The following is a 17,055-nucleotide window of genomic DNA, read 5'->3' as shown; positions in this document are numbered from 1 at the left end:
TAAGATGAGAAATATAACGTGAACATCAAGTTGAATAATTTAAGTAGGGAAAGTTTTGGTAAAATATTATAGCTTTGAGAGACATTTAAAGGCTTAAGTTTCATCCACTTTTACTCTAAAACACAAAGAAGAATGGACCCGTGTTCATAGTCTGTTCTCATTCTAGCTCTCCCACCCTTCTGTCAGGTTGAAAAGTTGTGAAATGTGAATGCAGAAGCACTCCCTGTTGGACTGGCGGTATGTCTCAGTGGGTGGACTGCTTGTCTGGCTTGTGTGATGCCCTGGGTTTCATCCCCAGCACCATGGAAAACTGAGCCTGGTGCATGCCTATAATCCTGGCACTTTGGAGGTAGAGGCAGGAGGATCAGGAGTTCAAGGTCATCCTTGGCTACATAGTAAGTTCAAGGCCATCCTGTGCCACATAGAACCCTGTCTCAAAATCGTAACAACAATAAAAATAAAACCCACTCTATGTCAGATCATCCATTTCTGTTTGTTACTTCCTCTTTCTCCCTGCCTGCCCTGGGCTCATGGGGTGGATAGAGTACTTGGGATTTAAGCTTTAAGGAGATTCCACTCAGCCACCATCTTACACCTTGTAGACCCAAGAGAAAGGTCATTGACTAGGTCATGGCCTTGTATTTAAATCCCATCCTGCATCTATCACTACTTGAAACATTACTATTCAATTTTAGTGTCTTTCTACACCTCAGCTATTAAATAGACTTAATATTATACAGAGCTGCAAGTGAAAATTTGCACAAAATCTCAAGAAGAAAGCTGCCCAGAGCATTCATATCTTTAGGAAACTTCTCAGATGGCTGATGCCATCTGCTCAGATGATCTCAGCTTGTATGATGCCATGGCTACATGGGACCAATCCACCAGGACCTCCTCATCAAGACATGTTCAGGGAGGGGAGTAGTTGTCATCATGGTGGACCTAAAATGTATCCAGCACTGCAGGTTACATTGTGGGTTCCTTACTTCCAGCTCAGTTCTTCCCCTGGACTGAGAACACCCTCCCCTTCAGGATGCATGCAGTCTGAAGATGGGCTCTGTGACCTCCAAGGAGTTTAATCAAGAGTTGATAGTATCCAGTGTTAGGGATGCTGCTCACCAACCCGATAATAGAATGCTGTGTTAATCAGAAACTTACATTAAGTTGCGGTTGGGCAAACATCTAACAGAAAGCCTCATTTATACTAGTGTGGAGCATTCCATGTGATTTATTGAATACTGCACTCAAAGTGAGAAGCAGAATAGTTGTATGAGTGTACTTCCATGTCACCATAAAGTCAAAACATCATAAGTCATGTGCTAGTAAGCTGGGGACAGTCTGTGTACTTAAACTTTCAGGAGGAAATAGTGCAGACTTAGCTTGTTGCAAGGAGATATGATTAGCCTAAGCCTCCACATATAACCTGTCTGAGGAGAGTCAAGCCTGTTACCCAGTAACCGCTCACATTGTTGGACTGCCTGGAACTCATTATGTAGTCAAGAGTGGCCTTGACCCTGGGTCTTCCTGCCTCTGTCTCCAAAGTCCTGGGATATGTTCCTGCAGCAGACCTGGGAATCTGGGGTGCACTTTCTTCCTATATAGTGTTTTTGGAAGATGCAGACATCAATCTTATGCAGTTTAAATGCAGTTTGATAAATTCCATGTCACTAGGTACAGTAGCTAGTGGGGGTGGAAGGGGGACACCAACTCTGCCTGGGAAGGTCTCCTGTGTAAGGGTTGACTGTGATGTTACAGTATTCCAGCTGCTGCCTGGGAAGGTCTCTGGTGTAAGGGTTGACTGTGATGGTACAGTATTCCAGCTGCTGCCTGGGAAGGTCTGTAGTGTAAGGTTTGACTGTGATGTTACAGTATTCCAGCTGAGTGGAATGAGACATTTACCTATAAATTTATATATATGTATGTGTGTGTGTGCTATATATTTATTACTTCTTATATATTTATCATATATGCTACATATATCATATAACAGAAATTGTACATTAATTATAAAATCATATTTATAAAATTATATTCTCTGTTTATATATTTAATAAATATTTACATATTTAATATAAATTTAATTATATTTATTTCATAATTATGATTATATGGTATATTAATATGTTTATTAGATATAAGACACACATTTATTTATTTGTTTGTTTTTTATTTTTCAAGGCAGGGTTTCTCTGTGAAGCTCTGGCTGTTCTAGAACTCACTCAGTAGACCAGGCTGGCCTTGAACTCAGAGACCTGCCTGCCTCTGTCTTCCCCAAGTGCCAGGATTAAAGGTGTGTACCATAACACCCACCCAGCATCATTTTTCCCTTTTTAGTTGTTGGGAAATATATATATTTTCAACATAACATTTTTATTGATTATTTTGGAATTTCATATTATGCACCCCAATCACACTCATGTCCCAGTCCTCTCAGTCCCACCCCCACCCTTGTGACCCCCCACACACAAAAAAATGAGAAGAAAAGAAAAAACAATTGAACAAACAAACAAAAAATCCAATTTGTGTTGCTTATATACTCACTGGAGCATGGTCAAACTCCCAGTAGCCGGGAAGTATGTTTTTAAAAAGCAGTACTTAGCAATGAGCAGAACTCTGTGTGTATTACCATCTCCTTGTCACTTGGAATAGACAGAATTCAGCATATTGTCTATACTTCAATAATTAGGGCCTCTGTGAGCAAATGACTCTGATGTGAAGCCATGTTGGTCACGTTTGAGCAGGAGCACCCCGTGTTTATAAAAGGAATATGGTGGTGCAGAGAATGAGCCAAAGGGCACTATATATCTCCTGCTGGTGCTCTCCACTGAGCCCTCTGAGGGATCTCAACCTCACTCCAAGTACTTGAGGAGTTTCGTGCTTTGTGTGGAATGCACCATGGACATTTACTTCAGGAGAGATAATTGCTGCCTAATTGTATCCCTTTAAAGAGGTAGAAGAACATTCTGAAGTAACTGACTGCACATGGAAGATCTGCCTCCTCAAGACAGCCTGGGAGGAGACTAGACCTGGCAATTGTTCTGTTGTACAAGGAATAAGTATAGACGAATACTTGGTTATGTATTTTTCATTTGAAGGGGTCAAGGAGTTGCCAGTACTTGGGGCAGTCTACATGACTAGTTCAACATGGTCTCCAGGGGTTTCTTGTTTCCCATAGGAAAAACTGGACAGAAGTCAGTCAGATTTGCATTTTCCTATGTTCTTCTGTGACAAATGGTCGCAAACTCAATGGCTGAATTGATGCCTAGGCACTAACTCACTGTTGTATATGACAGAACCCAACCTTGCTCCAACCCCTTCTATTCAGGGTATCACAAGGCTATAGTTCAGGGTGACAAGGATGTGTTCTTATTTGTAGACTCTCTAGAATCAATATTTCCCACTCCTCTTGTTAGCAAAATTCAATAATCTGTGGATGTATGTCAGAGGGCCCTGTTCCTGGCTAGCTGGATCATCTATTGCTTACAGACTCTACCTTCTGTCCCCAACATGCATCCCTCATCCTGAACACAGCAGTGTCAGAGCAAACCCTTCTCACACTCCAGCTCTCAACCTTTGCTCTCTAGACTAAGTTTTAAAACACAAGTCCAGCCTAAGCTTCCAAACATAGCCTGCATGAGAATCAACTGTATTACCCAATACATCCTTCCCATATTCACATCTAAAAGACCAACATGCAGAATGTACTTATGAGATGTGGAGATCTTAAGGGCCATCTTATAATTCTACCTACTAAAATGTTATTTGTAATTTAATTAAAAATCCCACATATATAAACAACAAGTTACATGGAATAACCTGAGAACTTAGGAAAAACAAAAGATTTAATTAATATTTTATTAGAAAACCACTGGATTTTAATGAAGTTACTTTTTAATATCCTTCCTTGGTCAGTCTAACACAGATCTTTTGAGTTTTGAGTGCTATATGACCCATTCACTTCTAAATGTCACTAACCATTTACATTACCAAATAGCAACAAAACAAAATGCAAACATTTTTTTCTTTCTGAATCTATTACTGGAGAATTGGGAATGGTTGCTGTTTGCATAAGGCAAGATAAATAATAACTTATAATCTCTGTGTAAACATCAACTGGTTCAAGGATTTAAACCATGAGAGCTTTAAGGTAATTTAAAGTTAAGTGGTAGAGGAAGTTACCTTTCAAAGCTATTTTAGACCTTGTGGATTTACAGCAGGGGGATGAATGAGTTTAACCAACTGCCCGGGTAGTCATTGTCAAAGTGAGAAGAAGCCAGAGGAATTTCACTTCTGACACCAATTGTGACTGTAGGGGTTTCTACAGCCATTCTCAGGTTTGACAACTTGCTAAGATTTGCAGGGCTCACAGAAACCTCTTAGACTCACGGTTGACTATGAAGGAAGGATGCAGACTAGAAGCAAGAGAAGCCAAGAGAAGATGTAAGGCAGAGTCTGGGGAAACAATAAGCATAGGCGTCCCCTTACAGATGTGTTTTTGACACTAACATGTATAATCTGAACAGAGCAGTGTCAACAAAGAGAAGCTCACACCAGCCTTTGGTGCCCAGAGTCTGAACCATGACTTGATCACACACTGTTCACGGGACTGGCCTTTAGTCTCTGGATCATCCTAGAGGGTAGTGTTGAGCTAATGGCTTTAGTTTCCGGCCATTAATGGATGCACAACTATTGTTATATGAACCAAAGCTCCCATCATAAATCATATTGGTAATTGTAGGCTGGATGAAACCCCTAACCAACCAAACATACCCTATAATGTTCAAAGTTGCAGGGTATCACCTTCTAATACTGAGGGAGGAAGCCATCTGTTTGAGGCAGATTCCTCAAATAATACTACCAACCTTAGGCACATGCTAAATGTGCTAAGATCACCCCTTCCTTTCAACAAGAATATTGGAATGATTGTATATTTTGCAGATAGTTGCATTTGTCAGGACTAAGTAATTTTCCTAAGATGGGCTCAAACTCTAAAGGGCATAATTCCAAATGCTTGCCTGAATGGTGTCCTCAAAAACAAAGGATGAGCCGGGCGGTGGTGGCGCACGCCTTTAATCCCAGCACTCGGGAGGCAGAGCCAGGCGTATCTCTGTGAGTTCGAGGCCAGCCTGGGCTACCAAGTGAGTCCCAGGAAAGGCGCAAAGCTACACAGAGAAACCCTGTCTCGAAAAACAAAACAAAACAAAACAAAACAAAAAACAAAGGATGATTGCCCCTCCGGGCCAGGGATTATACCAGCTGTCAGCATACAATGAGAAGCTTCTTTTTGCAGTGGATGACAATTAAAACAGATATCTACAACTTGCCCAAGTACAGACAGAAAATGTCTGTGGAGTGCTCTGCTACAGTGGCTACCCCCCCCCAAAGGCTCAGAGAACAACTTGAAGGAAAGATAGTGTAATGAGATTGTAGGAGCCAGAGGTCAGGTGAAGCAGTGTCTTCTGGACACAACAGGGCCGCTGCACTCAGGAACTCACAGCAGCTGTGATTGCCTGCACAAGATCTGCAGAAGATCCAGCCAGTCACCATTCTTCCTGGTTGAAGGAGGGGTTCATGAGGCCCTACCCCTAACTTAGGAGTTATTGACAGTTGATGGCCATTGGGGAAGAGAGAGTCAGGTGTGTGCCCTCTGGAATGCCAGCCATTGTATTAGTCAGGGTTCTCTAGATAAACAAAATTGCTAGAATTAATCTGTCTGTCTGTTGTCTGTCTGTCTGTCTAAGGGATTTATTAGACTGGCTTACAAGTTGTAGTCCAACTATTCCAACAATGACTGTCTTCTTATGGAAAGTCCAGGAATCAAATAGTTGTTCAGTCCATGAGGCTGTATGTCTCAGCTGGTCGTCAGTATATACCGGAATCCGAAAGGAGTAGACACTAATGCCATTGAAGGAATGAACTTGTCAGCAAAAGTGAGGGCAAGCAGGCAAAGAGCAAATGCTTCCTTCTTCCATGTCCCTTATATAGGCTGCCCCCAGAAGATGTGGCCCAGATTAAAGCTGAGTCTTTCTTTCCACCTCAAATGATCTAGATTTAGGGTGGGTTTTCCCACCTCAAATGGTCCAATGAAGAAAAATCCTTCTTGTAACCAGCAGTTTGGGTTTTAGTTTATTCCAGATGTAGTCTAGTGGAAAACCAAGAATAACAATCACAACCATGCTCCAGTAGGTAGTTCCACATCCATGAATATTTAGGTACTTCGGACTCAATAGATGATAACATAAGAGGAGATGATGTTTGGTGTGGGACATTGAGGAGATTGTGGGAGGAGTTGGATATGTGTGTGCTGGGGTGATATGATCCAAATACAGTGTACATGCCTGAAATTCCTAAAGAATGAAAAATATTAAACACAAAAGACTATAATAAAAGTAGAATGAAGATTTAGAAGCCATTATATTTGAGAATTAAGTGTTCACAGTGAAATTGTCATCCAAGTGTGATGTATGCTGTTTTAGTAAGGCAGATTACAGGGGAATAATGGTTATTTCATTGATCAGTATCTTCCAGTCAGCATAGGTCAGTGCATTTGAGCACATTCATGGGCTGTGTGTATGTTCCAGGTGCTGTACTGGCTGCTGTTGACCCAAAGATGATGACCAGGAGGATGTTCCTGCCCACAAGGAGTTAGCAAGCCGATAAGGGTATGTAGCACACTGCCTGTATTACCATGTTGTTACCATGCAGGTGTTAAACAGAAAAAAAAAAATCTCACCTTCATGTATGAAATACTTTGCTCAAGTACTTTGTCAGCAGTTGGAACAATGGCTTTTTGAACTGATGTAGTTAATGTTGAAGAAGATGAATCGTTGATTGATTGCCATTTGCTTAATTGCATTAAGTGATTAAACTCAGGATTAGCCTTTTTTTTACTAACTTCTATAATAGTATAATTATTTTGGAAAAAACATACATATGTGCATATAGACATAATACACATACACACACACACACACACACACACACACACACACACACACACACACCATTGTACTTGAAAAGTCCCTACACCTGTGTGTAAAGGAGGGCAGGGTAAAGATGTCACCTAGCACTGTCTTTTCTTCTTCATGCATTGATGGTCCTGCTTCTTATTGATTATCTCAGAGAACATTATCTGTTTATATTTTGATTTTTTTCAATGAAAGTATATGTCTCATTTGCATTATGATAAAATTTTAATAGTTTGTTGTAGAGTATGCTTACTGTCAACCTTACAGGATACAATAGGGTGAAGAACTAAATCCAATGAAAGCAATTAAGAAATTTTCTATATATAATATTAGACATTGTATAGCTTAAAACAAAGAGATCAGAATCAGAAGATGTGAATGATTAACATGGAAATGTGGAGTAGTTCACAGTACAACTTCAGCAACAATATGCTTGGATATACTTAATAAGCATTAGCACACTGTCTGGGTCAAACCTAGCAAGCACTGAGAGCAGTTATCACTTAAAAGTGGGAGCAATGCAGGAAGGAACACGTCCTTTTCCTTGGCATCATGATTTTAATTTTTAAAAGCATTTAATTTTGCAGACCATATCCATCATCTTTGCCTAGATAAATGTTGTGGCAATTTTTTGAATGAACCTCTCAGTTCCCTCAAGAAATTATGGCTTCACTATAAATTTGCAAATGAAAGGCCATTTGTCACTGTTATAAATATGAGTGGTTCCTGTGCTGATGTTCACGTAAACTCAAAGTGGTTTAGTGTCTGTTGACTGTTGGGAATAATTAGTGCTGCAGAAGAATATGGATAGTGTCGCTCTCACAGGGTGTCATTACATTGCATGGTGGAGACAGCAACATGCAATATTTTTGGAATATTGTGGCATTTCTTTGAGTTACTGCTGCCTATATGAAATAAATCAGCCTTAACGATAGATATTCCAAGGATGTTTATTAATCTATTCACTTAATCTAAAATACTTTCTCTTGGCATTTATAGATCCAGTTCAAAGGAAGGGGGCAAGTGTTCTAAACCTCGGCAGTTACTTTTAGTTACCTCATAATTATGTCAGCCAAGTCCAGTCAGAATTGAAATCAGAAAGCATGGATATTATTCCTATTAATCTATGCTACAGATATTGGTTTAGCAAAAACATATTTTTTGCATGTGTCTGAATAAATTTTAAATCTGTGCCACTCCTCATGAAACATAGGACATGGTTCTATATTGGAACCCTTCTTTTAAATGTTTATCTTTCTCCCCAACTCCTTGCCTCTCTTTTTCTGTCATATTCTTGCATTGTGTAGACTTTGGTAGAAAAAAACCCCAGAAAACTGGCAAAATTCCTCTATAGTGATATAAGAAGCAGTGTGTAGTGTGTGGTTTTGGCATCATGGACTGGGCTGGGGTGGGTAGAGGGGGCGGGTAAGAGGTCGTTAGCCGCTGTTAAACAGGAGTCAACTGTGCACGCACTTGGGCGATGGTCTGAGTGCGCACTCTTAAACAAATGCTGCTGGTTAACAGAAGCAAAATGCAAGGTCAAAGCTAAATTCTGGATTCAACTATCATAACCAGATTCCATTCCTATCCCTCTCTTGGCCTCATGCATAGCACGTATGATCAGTTGCTGTCATCTTTGGTAGCAAGATGGTGGCTGTACTGTTTCCTCAATGGTATCATCCATCAAATTTAAAAAAGCCCCTTTCCCAGAAGCCATGTAGATGAACATCTCTCTGGATGCACAGAGCAGCATCAATTCTACCTTATCTGTAGACGAGGCATCAGGACCAGATCTCAGGGAAAGGGTTAATTGAAAAAAGGCTTCATGGGTGCTAGATAGTAAACATGAGTTCACTACTCATGTAGCTGGGAAGATGGCTCAGTTGGTAAAGTGCGTGCCAAGCAAGTATGAGGACCTGAGTCTGGGTTCCCAGTGACCATGTAAAAGCTGAACATGGTATGTGCCTGTGCTCTCAGCACTAGGGGGCACAGCTGGGAGAATTCCTCTAGCTTACATAAAAAGCAGGCTAGATAAATATCCAATCTCTGTGTTCAGGGATGAACCAGGTATTACAAGAAAGAAAGAAAGAAAGAAAGAAAGAAAGAAAGAAAGAAAGAAAGAAAGAAAGAAAGAAAGAAAGAAAGAAAGAAAAAGAAAGAAAGAAAGAAAGGAGGGAAGGAGGGAAGGAGGGAAGGAGGGAAGGAGGGAAGGAAGGAAGTCCATATTGTCAGCCTACTGTATCTGTGATTTTTGTGTTATGGCTTCAACTGTGTGGGGAAGAAGAGGAAGGAGGAGAAGAAGAAAAAAAAGAAAGAAAAGAAAGAAATTTTCAACAAACAAAATAAGCCCCAACAACTTGGAATTGCCACAAACCAAAAGCTATCCTGAATCCACATGAGTTGAAGGATACAGGCAGTGTACTAGATACTGTGACTCATCTGGAGATGATGTAAAGTTTATGGGGATGTGTGAAGGTCATATGCAAATCAGCCGCCATTTTTTTCCCCAAGAGGCAAGAAGCTTGAACATATGTGGATTTTGTTTTCAGTGTGGGGAGGGGGTCTCTTTGGAACAAATTCCCCTGGATTCTAAGAGAGGGATGTATGTAAGAATTTATGTCCAGTTCTAGAAGCTTGTGGATTTCCAGCACTCCCTAGATTCTAGGGTAAGCTAATCCTAAAGTAACCTTGAATCTGCATCTCTGAAACAGCCAACAGCACAAGGGAGGATGGTGGCTTCTGGTTGTTTCCTGAACAGAGACAGACTGAATGTCCCCTGTAACAGTGTCGACATGAAAATAGCCAAATTGAGAATGACAAACGTGGCATTTTCTTGTTCCCTAAGGTGGAAGTGCCTGGGAAGTCTGCGTGTTTCTCTGCTCGTCTTCTGTATAGAACAGCGCCAACATCTTTTTCTGGTAATAAGAACTTTGGGGCTGGAGAGATTTCCCGGCCTTTCTGAGATCTACTGCTTTTACAGAGGACCTGAGTCTAGTCCCCAGAGCCCACACCATGTGCTTCACAAAAACCTGTAACTCCAGCCCTGGGGGATCTGACACCTCTTGCCTCCTTAAACACCCACACTTACATGCACATTACCCCCACCCACACATAATTAAAATGTAAATATTTTTTACTAAGAACTTCATATTGGTAACATAGGAAGCCTTCAGTCTTCTAAAAGATGTCTTACTAATTCTTTGAGAATTCTGTATACCGTATTTTGATTATTTGACTGCAACTCCTCCACAAGTCCTCTCAGATCTGCCTTCACCGCACGGCTGCCAACTTCATGTCTTCTTTTTAAAAATGTTCCATGTCCCATCAACTCCAGTTTGTGCAGTCCATCTTCTGCTGCATGGACGACCTACTGAAGCTATACTCCTAGAGAAATTGAACCTCCTTCACCCAGAAGCCATCAGTTGTCTGTAGCTCTTCAGTTAGGAGTGGGGCCCATGAACCCTTTCCCACTCCATGCCAGAACATTCACTGGCTTAATCCTGTGAAGACAGCCATAGCCAGTACGAGTTCATGAGTGAAGTGGTTCTATCCTTTCCAGTAGACACTTTTTCGCTTGGGTTCTCCCTTTCCTCTGGCTCTTGCAATCTTTCTGCTTCCACCATGGTCCCTATGCCATGAGTGTCAAAGAGGCACAATTGTTATGGGAATAAGTTACCACTTTTTTATTGTATTGTTGTCCCTCCCCACAAAGAATCCAGGGCTAGGTAGCTCATAGGGCTCTTTTTCTGGTAAATGGACAGTGTATCAACTGCCCTCTAGATTCATACCTCCATAACATAGATTAGTGCAGCTCTCAGGCTGCATCTGAGAGTGACACAGAAATTCACAACTGATCAAAGTGCAGAGCCACAAATGACATCAATATTGTTCCCTGTCACCCTCCAAAAGTCCCTAAAAATAGTGTTGTGCAGTGCTGATTCAACTGGGCCACAGCCGCGGGCACCTGTGTCTCTGTGCCCTACACCCTTTGGTCGTGTAGAAAAGTACTAGCCAGATCTGCAAATGTGACTACTCTGGGTCACCTTGATGGCGTCAGGTAGTTTCTTAATTACTTTTAACTGAGTTGTTTGGGGGAAAATGGGTAGTGTATAGGTATGCTGTTGGGGTCTATGAGGAGATTTTGAAAGTCTGCATGGAATTTGTTTGCTTTTCATTAATATTGGTAAGGAACAAAACCTGCTTAGCAAGCTGGGGACTAGGGTGGCAGTCCCCAAGATGGGAAATTCAATTGTGTTTATTTTCCCAAGGAGTCTGAGTTGGTTAACAAGGATGTGACTTGTGATTTTCAGTTGTTTCACTGAAGAATTAACATGTTTGGAGAGGAAAACCTCACCATGTTACCGTCTCTTTCTCTTCCTGGACAGAAACCCTCTGAGCTGAGCTCCCTTCCTCTGGAATGGAGCTGTTTAGCCAGAATCTTCCATTAATGACTAAAGTGAGCTTCTTAAGTTTTGAGCCTTGGTTGGGAGTAAAGATCCAAAATTGATTAGTAATGCTACCAAAACCTACCATTTAGGGGAGAAGACTAGTTTTCAGAGCCTTCCTGTAAACGTCATGGGGCATTTGACTTTCCGGATTAATGCATGAGTTATAAGCGAAGCTGATGCCACTGAAAAACTGTGTTATACCACAGGTTCTCGGTCCAGTCAGGAAGTCCATGGGTCTCTAAGTCACATAATTTTACTCTCCAGATCCTATCTGCCTTCTTCACAGTGCTGCTTCTCTGGATTTGGGAAGCAGTACGTAGTTCATCCATTCAGAACTGAGCACAGGATCTTTTTTTTTTTTTTTTGACATTCCTTTACCCGTTTTTTCAACTTCAATTTTAACTTAAACCAAGATTGTGTGCTGCTTTTCTCTATAGAAATGTCAGTCATCCACAGCACGTGGAGAAGCAAGCTTTTGTAAAAGACAAAAGTTATTCTAATCTATAAATAAAAGTGAAAGCTTTTCATCATTTTGTCTCAAACAAGTCAAAGGATATTTGAAGGCCGTGGGTAGAGGAAGAAAAAAGCACCATGGCCTTAGGCCTGTCTAAATGGCAAAAGAAGAGGCCCACACCTCCCCACGTATTCAGACAATCTATGTCCTAAATGAGGTCCAGTCCAGCTGCGGGTGCTCTCACAGCCCATTCCCTGTTGGTAAGATTAAGGAATATTTAGGGAAATAGAATTATTTTAATCTACAACTGAAAGCTTAGGTTTTGAAAGATTTGCATTCTGAGTAAGTTGTGGGCTAGAATGCAAACAGGGAAAGTGTGTGCATATGTCTGAGTTTCACTTCAGTGTGTGTGTGTGTGTGTGTGTGTGTGTGTGTGTGTGTGTGTGTGTGTGTGTGTGTGTGGTGCATGTGCCCTCATGCTCATGCATTTCTATGAGTGTGTGCAGGTGTGTACATGCTGTTGAGGTCAGAGGACCACCCTCCGTCTTGTATTAGACAGGGTCTCTTTACTGTTGCCTGCTGTATATACCAGTCTAGCTGGCCCATGAGTTTGTGGGGATTCTCTGGCCTTCCTGGGATTCTTGATGTGTAACACTGCATCTGGCTTTAGGTGGGTTCTGGGGATTGGAACTCCAGTCCTCTTGCTTGTCCAACAATCTCTTTACCCATGAAGCCATTTCCCCATCCTTGCTTCAAGACTCTTGGTAGGCTTTTGTCACTGTTTGGGATTTGGGTCTTTATTGTGAGTCACAGTATGGTGAAATAACTCTGTGAGGTGGCAGCCACGCTGTCTTCCCCAGGTTTTCAAGGGCCTGTGGATGAAAGTGGACCGACAAATGGCCGAGGCTTCCCCTCTCTGCCCGTTTTAAATCTGTTCTCTGCTGGAGAGGAAAGGTAGGAAGCTGATGCTGGTGTCAGACCTGGAATCTGTTCTCCACTGGAGAGGAAAGGTAGGAAGCTGATGCTGGTGTCAGGCCTGGGATCTGTTCTCCACTGAGGAGGAAAGGTAGGAAGCAGATGCTGGTGTCTGTCAGGCGTGGAATCTGTTCTCCACTGGAGAGGAAAGGTAGGAAGCTGATACTGGTGTCAGGCCTGGACTCTTGCCGCATTCTCTGCTCCTTCCTGGGCATCTCGCCCTTCTGGGAAGGTTAATGTTTACCAGAGATGTTTCCTCGGTGTTTCAATCACACAACAGACACCTGCTCCCATATGTGGGGATGCTGATGCTGTCCACCCAGCATGAATCAGAGATGGTTCCTTTTGTCTTTCTTTTCTTTTTAAAGCATGCTTTCTTTCAAAGACCTCATTAATCTCAGTGTGCAGACTTTAGGGGGAAACTTGTGTTTTGGCAGTTGACACTGTTTAATGTAATGATTTACAGTTGTGCCTTGTGTATACACAATAGGCACTTTATAAATTGGATTGTCCTAGGAGTAACACGATACATAAATGTTATTGCTATAAATTCTGTCCTTGGCTGCATATTTTGTCCCTTGTAGCCGGTTGACTTAGAAGTGCTGACGGTTCTAACCTGCTCTCTGGGACTCAATACTGTAAATGGTCACCGAGGTAAGCCTCATATACACAGAGGCATTCAAGCAGCAGAAGAACAGGGGCACAGAGGCTCGTCTCTGGCATGGCTTCTGGCTGGACTCCACAGGTGGTGAAAAAGGGGAAAGGGCAGGAGGGGAGCCTGAAGCACTATGTGGTAGAAGTTGAACGGAACTTCTTATTATTTGTGCCCAGTAGCATCACCAGAGAGAAAATGGGGGAGGCAGAGTAAACAGGAGAGAAACTGGGGTATGATTATCAAGACTTCATGAGGCACCATTTCACAGGCTGGTTTGTACCCCTTAAATAACATTAAATATGAGCAAAAGAAACAATAGTTTGGTAACTGTGAACAGAGTTTAGTGTCAGTCTACTCTGTTATGTTTTTATTTAGAACACAGTAGACATGGTAATACGTAATTTTTGTGAACAGTTTTGAGGAATGGGGATTCTCAGATTATTTTACTGGTGACTCACAATGTGACTGCTTGGATGATGTCATCATGCTAACACCTATCTTTTATTCACCGTGGTCTTTCAACTTACTGTGATCTTTCTGAGATCCTAACAAATTTGAGAGCGATATCATCATTCTAGAGTTGGTTATCTTATTTCATCTTATTCCCAGTATTGAGCTTGTATTGAGGGACTCATGCAAGCTAGGCAAGTGCTCTACCACTGAGCTTGAACTCCATTCCTGGTTGGTCATTTTAGATCCATGTGACTGTTCAACATGGGCTTATTCTAAGATGCTGAGGGAGAGGGCAGAGAGCAGCTATATCCATGGCCCTGTCTTGCTCACCTGGTGCCAGGTCTTTATCAGAGTTGATTTGAATTGCCCTCTGCTCCAGTCTGTAAAAAAGCGCTGGGCTGTGAAGGAGCCTGTTGTGTTCCTTGTATATGCTCTGGTAGAGATTTTTCTAGTCTGCTTCATAGGCTAAGTGTTCCAGTCTCTTCCCTTCCCCCACAACCCCTTAAGAACTAATGTCTATACTATTGATCTGGTTACCCACAAAGTCTGTCCAAATTGGTTGTTGTAGTGGCTAGAAATACAAAATCAGTGATTTGAAAACCTGGAGGGTCCTAGCCGAAATCTCAGCAGGAAATCCCCACATGAAAAGATGATAAGGCTGCATCAGTGGTTTGTGTGACCTGAAATCACAGGCATCATTTATTTGGCTGTTCCTGTAAATGTACTGTGGGGACAAGCGCCTTTATCACTTCTACAACAGACTCTTAATGGCCGTGTCTTCTGGTGCCTCCATGGTAGAGAGTACGCACACGCACGGAACCCATGTTTGTGGCAGTATAGTCAAAACGACTGATTTGCCTACTGACTTCGTTGATTTACCCACCCACTACCAAACTCTCTAGAGGAAACAGGCCTGAAAGGTTGAATAGAATGTGTCTAGCCAGTTCTCTGTGACAAGAAAAGTTATCTGAGAAGTTCCCTGTGGCATCCTTCAGTTTCTGGAAGGGGGCTTTCAACATTCAGTGTCGGCCTGTGATCTTCGGCATGGGCTGTGTAGCCCTGGAGTAGGACAGAGTCCATCCCAGCTGTGGCTGTTCCACACTCAGGTAGGCCCCGGTTAAGATCTCACAGAGGCGGTTGTGTCAGTCAAACTGTGGGAAGATTCTAGGCTGACAGAGAGCTTCCAGATCTCAATTTACTTATCCTGCAGAATTTTAATCATTACTTCAAGTTCTGTTTTCTAATAAAAAATCAACTTAAATGTATGCGTATCTACACATGCCTGTGTGTGCACACACGTGCTGGTCATTGTTATTCATAGTATGTGGCAGCTGTCATTGACCGACATTTTCCTTGTGCATAACTGCATTGCCTAGTTTTGTGTGGAATGCAGTTTTCAACCGGCTAAGCACTCCATGAAGCAGGTAGCATAGTATGTCTGTGTTTTACTTCCAACAGAAAGAATAGAGACAGAGGAAAACTGAGTAATGTGTCATGACTCAACTGCTTGTAAAAGTCAAAGCCGTAGTCAAACCCAGGCAGAGTGGCATGAAGACCGATTCGCTCCTGGGTTGACTTGCAAGCAGCTGAGCATTTCCCACCAGAAAGGAAGGCAACAGGACACAGAATTTGGGTTCTTTTCATCATAGCAATACAGGATGTCACTGTGTCACTCGGCTGCATTGGGCCAGTGGCAAATGCTTTTGGAGAAATCCAGTCAACACCAACAGAACAACCTATTACCGAAAAGGAGAAGCTGTGTCCTGGTGAGCCTGAGGACAGGCCCTCCCCTCCGGCCTCGCTGTCACTGTGGCCGTAAGAGACATCCTAGTTAAGGATCCACACATTCCTAGATTTCTAGTGCCATGTGTTCTCTCTGTTCTGGTCATCCTTCAGCCACCATCATGAAGGATGGGTGGCTTCTGTGAGTGTGTGTTTAATATCCGACTCATGACTGTTCTCTTGAAGAGGCATGTGTCATTTTGGTTTGAGAAGTAAGCAACTAGTAATCAGCAGTCAGGGGTTTCAGGCTAATTTGGAAGCCACGGTCATGCTGTATTTATCACCAAGACTGGACCCTTCTTTCCAGAGCTCCCACACCCACATTTTAGAAAACTCATTTAAACAATCTTGCTGCTGTTAACCACTTGGTGCTCAGACCTACAGCCGCCACTCACTTCCAAACTGAATATGTAAAACAGAGCCCTGAGGGCAAGCACCCAGGAGGCTGTGGGATGAGAGCGTGTGTGTAAAGTAATAATAGAGTTCGCCTTTGCTGTTCTAGTGTCTGTTCGCCTGGTTAATAAGACCCTGCTCACTTCACTCACTGCTGCTCTGCTACTCAGTTCCACGTTTTCTCTTGCTTTGTGAGTTCTGGTAATTCGAGCACACTTTCCCTCATTACACGAAGGACTTCTGTGTGAACAGGAAGACACCAGAGTTCTTCAGTCAGGAAGGAGGGCAGCAGCAAAGATACTCAACCCCGCACTGGGCCCGGCAGAACCTCATAGGAAAGAATTCCAGCGCATTCTGAAGTTTGGTCTTTACAGATATTTTTCTATGCCTGAAACATGTGTTCTAGTGCTATTTATGTAAGGAAATAGTGACATCCTGTGTGAAGCTGGCCTAATTGCCTCTGTAATTAACCTATTTGAGGAGGAAGTAACACAGAAATCAAATATCATTGAATGCTGAAAGGGGAGACTTTGCCTTAACGCCAATCTCTAACTTTACCAAAGGGTGCAGATAAGACAAAACAGAATTCCAGCTTTTCCCTTTTGTTTCTGGTTTCACACTTCCCTCCTGCTTCCTCTTCCTTCCCTCTTTCATTCTCCTCCCCTTATTCCTCTCTTTTCTTGTTTTGATACAGTTCCACTAACCCATTTCATTTTTATCTCACCACCTTCATTTTCTATATTAGCCAATAAAAACCTAGTGTAACGAGTGGAATCTAGTGTGAGCCTAGCATTGAGGGGAGAGGTAAATGTGGCTGGGCCAGAGCATTTGTTTCCTGGCCAATCTAATGTCTCCTGCCTCCAGGGCAGGGTATGCATAGTGTTGTTTGGGTCTTCTGGTCTGAAGAGCAGAAATATTTACTCTTTC

General features: G+C 42.3%; 1 protein-coding gene across 6 annotated transcripts in view; it reads left to right on the top strand.

The window, feature by feature from the left end:
- Nucleotides 1-17,055, top strand: part of Sox5 (SRY-box transcription factor 5) — a 1,013,558-nt gene that overhangs the window by 205,749 nt on the left and 790,754 nt on the right. For 4 of the 6 annotated variants that reach the window (XM_052719123.1, XM_052719124.1, XM_052719122.1 and 1 more), the window contains one exon: nt 6,582-6,662. The exons of the other annotated variants lie outside the window; for them this stretch is intronic. The gene's annotated coding sequence lies outside the window, so the exon portion shown is untranslated. The remainder of the gene's footprint in view (nt 1-6,581; nt 6,663-17,055) is intronic. 6 annotated transcript variants of the gene reach the window in all.

This window comes from Peromyscus californicus, unplaced genomic scaffold, assembly GCF_007827085.1.
Source record: "Peromyscus californicus insignis strain IS unplaced genomic scaffold, ASM782708v3 Scaffold_6__1_contigs__length_162567912, whole genome shotgun sequence".
Classification (NCBI taxonomy): Eukaryota; Metazoa; Chordata; class Mammalia; order Rodentia; family Cricetidae; genus Peromyscus; species Peromyscus californicus.
The sequence above is the reverse complement of the archived record's forward strand: the minus strand, read 5'-3'. Positions and strand labels throughout refer to the sequence as shown.